Source organism: Mizuhopecten yessoensis, unplaced genomic scaffold (genome assembly GCF_002113885.1).
Source record: "Mizuhopecten yessoensis strain PY_sf001 unplaced genomic scaffold, ASM211388v2 scaffold923, whole genome shotgun sequence".
NCBI classification, from domain to species: Eukaryota; Metazoa; Mollusca; class Bivalvia; order Pectinida; family Pectinidae; genus Mizuhopecten; species Mizuhopecten yessoensis.
In genome coordinates this window covers 554,140-560,145 of record NW_018403789.1, presented here as the reverse complement: position 1 = coordinate 560,145, position 6,006 = coordinate 554,140, and the positions used below count along the sequence as shown (strand labels likewise).

The following is a 6,006-nucleotide window of genomic DNA, read 5'->3' as shown; positions in this document are numbered from 1 at the left end:
ACGACGGACGACGACGGACGAAAAGCGATTGGAATAGGTCACTTGAGCAAAGCTCAGGTGACCTAAAAACTACATTTGAACAAAGGGCCATTACTCTTTATATAGACAAGTACAAAACCCACTAGAGAATATCACCCATTCCCCCCTTCCTGGTACTGGCTACTGGCATACAGAATTTGGCAATTTTTCTTTCTGCCTCAGACAAAGCTTGCAGCGATGAAGTACAAACCTATAGTCATCTCCAGCAGTACATGTACTGATGGGGGACTGAACACAGCAACAGTTACATGTCAGTAATATTAGGTCTAGTGTTCCAGGAATTGCTGAAATGGTCTATAATGAAATAAAGCAACACATAATACCCTGTAAACTAACTGTTTCCTCAGAACACCAACAAAGAGTCATAGGACAGCTTACCTTGCTGGACTTTTATGAGAAATAATAAAGATAAAATAAACAAAATATAATCAACAACCGTGTTTTGAGAGTAAACAAATCAGCGCCTAGACCAGGACTTGAACACTGGAGTTCAGATATATATATTAATGCTCTGACCGAGTACGCTACCTGGTCAACTTAAGTATCTTAGACCAATGTGCTAGTTATATCTAACGGGAGGTTACTGTATATAGACAAAACGGTAGTGGGACAAGAATAGAAGTTAACGGGAGGTTACTGTATATAGACAAAACGGCAGTGGGACAGGGATGGAAGTTAACGGGAGGTTACTGAATATAGACAAAACCACAGTGGGACAGGGATGGAAGTTAATGGGAGGTTACTGTATATAGACAAAACCACAGTGGGACAGGGATGGAGGTGAATGGGAGGTTACTGTATATAGACAAAACCACAGTGGGACAGGGATGGAAGTTAACGGGAGGTTACTGTATATGGAAAAAACGGTAGTGGGACAGGGATGGAAGTTAACGGGAGGTTACTGTATATAGACAAAACGGTAGTGGGACAGGGATGGAAGTTAACGGGAGGTTACTGTATATAGACAAAACCACAGTGGGACAGGGATGGAAGTTAACGGTAGGTTACTGTATATAGACAAAACCAGAGGGACAGGGATGGAAGTTAACGGGAGGTTACTGTATATAGACAAAACCACAGTGGGACAGGAACCCTTCAGTCAAATATAAAATTTGAATGGGTATATTAAATGCTCTTCTGTGGTGAATATACTTCATATGAATAAAGACAATAAAATAATCACGTTTCATTATGTCATGCTTTTATTTTTTTCCCAATATCATATTGGCACTTCCTTTTCAAAAGATCTTTTTTTTTACATCAAATACACATAAAACATATTGAAGACGTGAAAAGATAAGATTTTTTCTGTTTTAAGTAAGTCTGCATGTGTATCTTTATATATATTGCACAATGCATCTCTATATATTCATGTGAAACATCAAATGAACGCATACAATACTTGGGTATCAGCATCAGGCAGAGTTAAATTTTACATTTAGTCAGGGCTGAACGGTTTCAATTATAGAAAATAACAAGAATATTAAAGACTATTGGCTTTAATTTCTAGATTATAGAATAACACTAGACATCATCAGAAAGTAAGACTATGTTGTGCATAAATAATGTCCGAATTTCTTTATGTACTTATTACAAGACAACCAATAATAAAAAACAATTTTCAAGTATGTATCTACAACCTGGGAAACTACTAACATTGAAATGGCTAATGTCCATCCTTGATAATTATTATTTCTAAAATCAGGAAACAGTCTAATGCTTGTCTGCATTCAAAGAAATAAGGATTTACTGAATATTCACTTTCCGTCGTTTGTTTATGTTTGTTTCACTTGGACAGATCTGATGATATTTGAATCATGCAAAAAGACTTGGTAGAACATGATTGGGAATCAATATTTTAGATATTTACAATTACAAAGTCCCTTGACGATGAAACGCCAGGCATGACGACACATTTATCCATGATCTGATGTGTTTGTGTTAAAGTGATGCAGAAAAGCTTTGTCCTCCAGCCCCCATATCCCCATTTTGTCAGGGTCATTTCTTCCCTGATTTCTTTATGCCTGAAGCACCTGTAAATAAATCAAGAAACAGTTTTAATGAACTACAATTTGTGAAATTAAATTACATATGAATCATATTGTTTCTTTCTGATTCGAAGAGAATTGTTCAGATATGACTTGAATTGTAAGCGACATGCTATTATACTATACATTCCCACACAAAACAAATACAGACAGTGGGAAGAACTAGCTGAGCTAAAAAACAAATAGCAATCACTCAACTATCCAAGGTAGCATTCATTTGATAAACTTTTGTAAATGTCAGGCAAGATAAGTACTTCAGGATATTCATGAATTAAGAATTAAGGGACATTCCTGTGGAAGTAGTAAAAATACAAAATAAGCAGATAAAATTAATGAATTATGAATTTATATTTTCACCGTTTCATTATGAATTATGTTCCTTCTCTGATTTGGAAATCAGATATGGGGCATAACTCATAATGAAACAGTAAAAATGAAAATAAACTGCAAAATTCTTAAAAGGCTTAAAAAGAAACTCAAGGTACTGATAATGTTTACCAAGCTGCTTATAAAGTGGTTGAGAAGATTAGCAGTGTCCATGGTGTACCAGAGAAACTTTGGTCGTCAGACAGGCCTGCCCACAATATAGGGTAACAAAAGACACAATGTATCTCGGCCATGGGTCCACAGACAGGCCTGCCCACAATATAGGGTAACAAAAGCCCAATGTATCTCACCCATGGGTCCACAGACAGACCTGCCCACAATATAGGGTAACAAAATACACAATGTATCTCGGCCATGGGTCCACAGACAGGCCTGCCCACAACATAGGGTAACAAAAGACAAAATGTATCTCACCCATGGGTCCACAGACAGGCCTGTCCACAATATAGGGTAACAAAAGACACAAGGTATCTCACCCATGGGTCCACAGACAGGCCTGCCCACAATATAGGGTAACAAAAGACACAATGTATCTCATCCATGGGTCCACAGACAGGCCTGCCCACAACATAGGGTAACAAAAGACAAAATGTATCTCACCCATGGGTCCTTTCTTTCCAGCTTTGTCTTTCGCAGCTTGTAAGGCTTTCTGTTCGTCTTTCAGTTTCTGCTTTAACGCTACGTCATCCTGAATGTAGAAGGAAACCTTTTTTGCATTTGATTTTGTTTAACAGATGACAGCTGTATTACAGTAATAAAGTACAAGTCCATTAAATTATTTCCTTGTGCATATTTGGTATAGCCGTCAATACTGATTTTGTAAAACTTATGTACCCAGTAAATACCTTACCTCGGGTAACCGATTATTTGTGTTTCAAAACATAGACACAACGTGTGTGGAGGAGATGTACATGTAACACTCCTAATGTAGGAAATTAACCCTTTCACCCCTATGTAACTTCAGTAGACACTACCATACATTCATATGGAGGGGTCCATTATGGTCTACAGTGGTGAAATGGTTAAGATGCAGGATCTGTCGGGTGGATCTGTTAAATGGATTTATTTGAGTTCCTTATTAACAAAACATGTGGAGGAATGAAGGAATCTTAATATCTAAGAATGGTTCAATAATTTTAACGAGATCTAAATGTTTCAAATTGCGATTCATCATCAGGATACTGTTTATATAAGTTATTGAATCGTTCTTAGGTGTTGAGATTCCTTCATCCCTCAAGATAAAACATAGGCTACAAAACCAAATCACTGATCAATATATATACTACAATCACACAAAGCTTCATTTTTTTTCACAAAATGACTGATTAAATTAATGTGCTCTCAGTGTTTTTGTTACACAAATGTTTATAAAGCCTGTTCCTTAATGAATTGGGAAAATAAAATATCATTTGTATTGAAATTGGACGTTTTAGCTAGGGGAACAGCCTGTATTTGGCAGTAAAACTGAATAAAAACAAGAGGCCCAAGGGCCTTAGTGGTCTTATATTATAGGTACTGGTAGCTCAATTTCATTGTTGAGATATGTGATGTGGAAATCAACACGTAAACTAAGTGAAATCAAAGGATAAGAATTTTCAAATTTCCATTTGGGGCCCCGTCCTAGCCCCTGGGGTTGGGCCAGGAATCCCAATTTTTCAATGTAATACCATCATCCACCAAGGATGATTCTCACCAAGTTTGAAAATAACTTGAAAAAGAAGAAGTCAAAAAGGTAAAAAGTTTTGCATGACGGACGGAAAGCGATCAGGATAGGTCACTTGAGCAAAGCTCATGATCAGGTGACCTAAATAAAAATCACTGGCTCTCCATACATTTTGTCCACTGAACAAAACCAATTAATGTGTTTGAGAATTTTTTGGTAGTTTTACCAGATAAACACTAGACAAATAAATTAAAACTGACTACTGACTACTACTTTTCGCCTTAATATATTATCTTGTTATGTGGTCTGCCTCCATTAAGGGCTACCATTACTGGTGAACCCTGCTACTTACATCATCAAGATCCTGCTGTTGTTTCTTTGCAGCCTTTAAAGGCTTCTTTTTTCCTCCTAGATGTCAAAAAATAAAGTATTATTATTATATAAACAGATGAATATGATAAATATGACAAAAACTGGTTAATAATATACCAAAAAGTCGTACAACTAAGTAACATGTGCTCTGATCATGATAAGACCATGGATGCAAATTAAAGCAGTCAATGAAAGTGTTCGAACACCAGCCTTCTTTCTGGCATCAAGGTATATTATTATGAATCAGAATAAATTTCAGTAAATTTAACAACATATGTGTATAACTGCTTGTATGTCTCAGTCTATCTACTTTCTTCATGAACTGATTATTTATGATATAAATGTCATTCAAACGGACTGGTAGCTGTGATATGAAATGTATTTAATCACAAGCTATATCTTCAAATTAATGCCATTTTCTACTTTTGTCTGCTTATCAAAATACAATTTGCAGTGCAGCAGCTGCAATGGAGTACATTTAAAACAATCTAAGTTGGAAGAATTTTTGATAATTAAGCTATTGCAATTCAAGTTGGTGTACATGTTCTGAAGGTGGTCTACTTCTCTTTGAATGATGAAAACACGTTATTATGTCTTTGACAAAGATTTCTTCTGAATTCAGAATGGATTTGTGGAAAATAATATTTATTGGACCCTGTTGAACACAGAAATGCAAGTAAAAACCCTATGTTTTTCTTAAAATACGATCTTTGAAATTTTGATTTTCAGCACCAAGAAAATCAGCTATGGGAATAGAAGTTAATGGTTACACAGAGTTGTTCAAAGGTATCTTGCTGTGTTAAACCTCTAACATCAGTTCATTGGGATTTGAACCCAGGGCCTCGGAATTCTAACGTTATAGACAGTAGAAGGTTGCTCTAACCATAGCCATTTGTCATTGAGCTACCAGTCTAGTTCCACTGCACATCTATTATTGTTGGGGCCAGAACAATTCCTAATTCTCAAACCAATACCACACCACGGACCTAGATAATCTAATTCCGTGACCACACTAAACAATAAGCAGAAGGCTAACATGGTAACTGTAGCCCCCCCCCCCCCCCCCGTTTTTCCTCTCTAAAAAAGCACACCCTATTTAATTTGCTGTACCAATATCATATAAAAAGAGAACATCGTCAACAATACAGCCATGACATTCATCATTTGAGTTTGGCAGAATTATATAAAGCCACTGCCTACAGACGTTCTAAGCTGGCTAGATTTAAATCATGTTACATTACTCATTGGATTTCACAACATATTCTTCTTCTTTCACATAAAGGAACTAATCTCCTAGTACGGAGCGATGACTGTTATTATTCTTAAAATTTGAACACATTTTCATAGATTAAATCACAGTTCTATTGTGAGAGCATTACCTTCTCTTCCTGACATTTTTATCTTTTTCTTGTGAAATACAGTCCAACCTGTAACAACAATCGCGGGCACGTTGGTTTTACCTGAAAATCTAGACGCATGCAATAATGAAGTTCATTT

At 36.3% G+C, this 6,006-nt stretch overlaps 1 long non-coding RNA gene across 1 annotated transcript; it reads right to left on the bottom strand.

The window, feature by feature from the left end:
• Positions 1 to 1,218: 1,218 nt before the first annotated feature.
• LOC110455423 lies at positions 1,219 to 6,003 on the bottom strand. Its single transcript, XR_002463444.1, has 4 exons — positions 5,889 to 6,003; positions 4,490 to 4,545; positions 3,075 to 3,162; positions 1,219 to 2,072 (listed from the first exon to the last, which is right to left on the bottom strand). It is a non-coding gene; the product is annotated as an uncharacterized LOC110455423 (long non-coding RNA).
• Between the last annotated feature and the right edge of the window lie 3 nt (positions 6,004 to 6,006).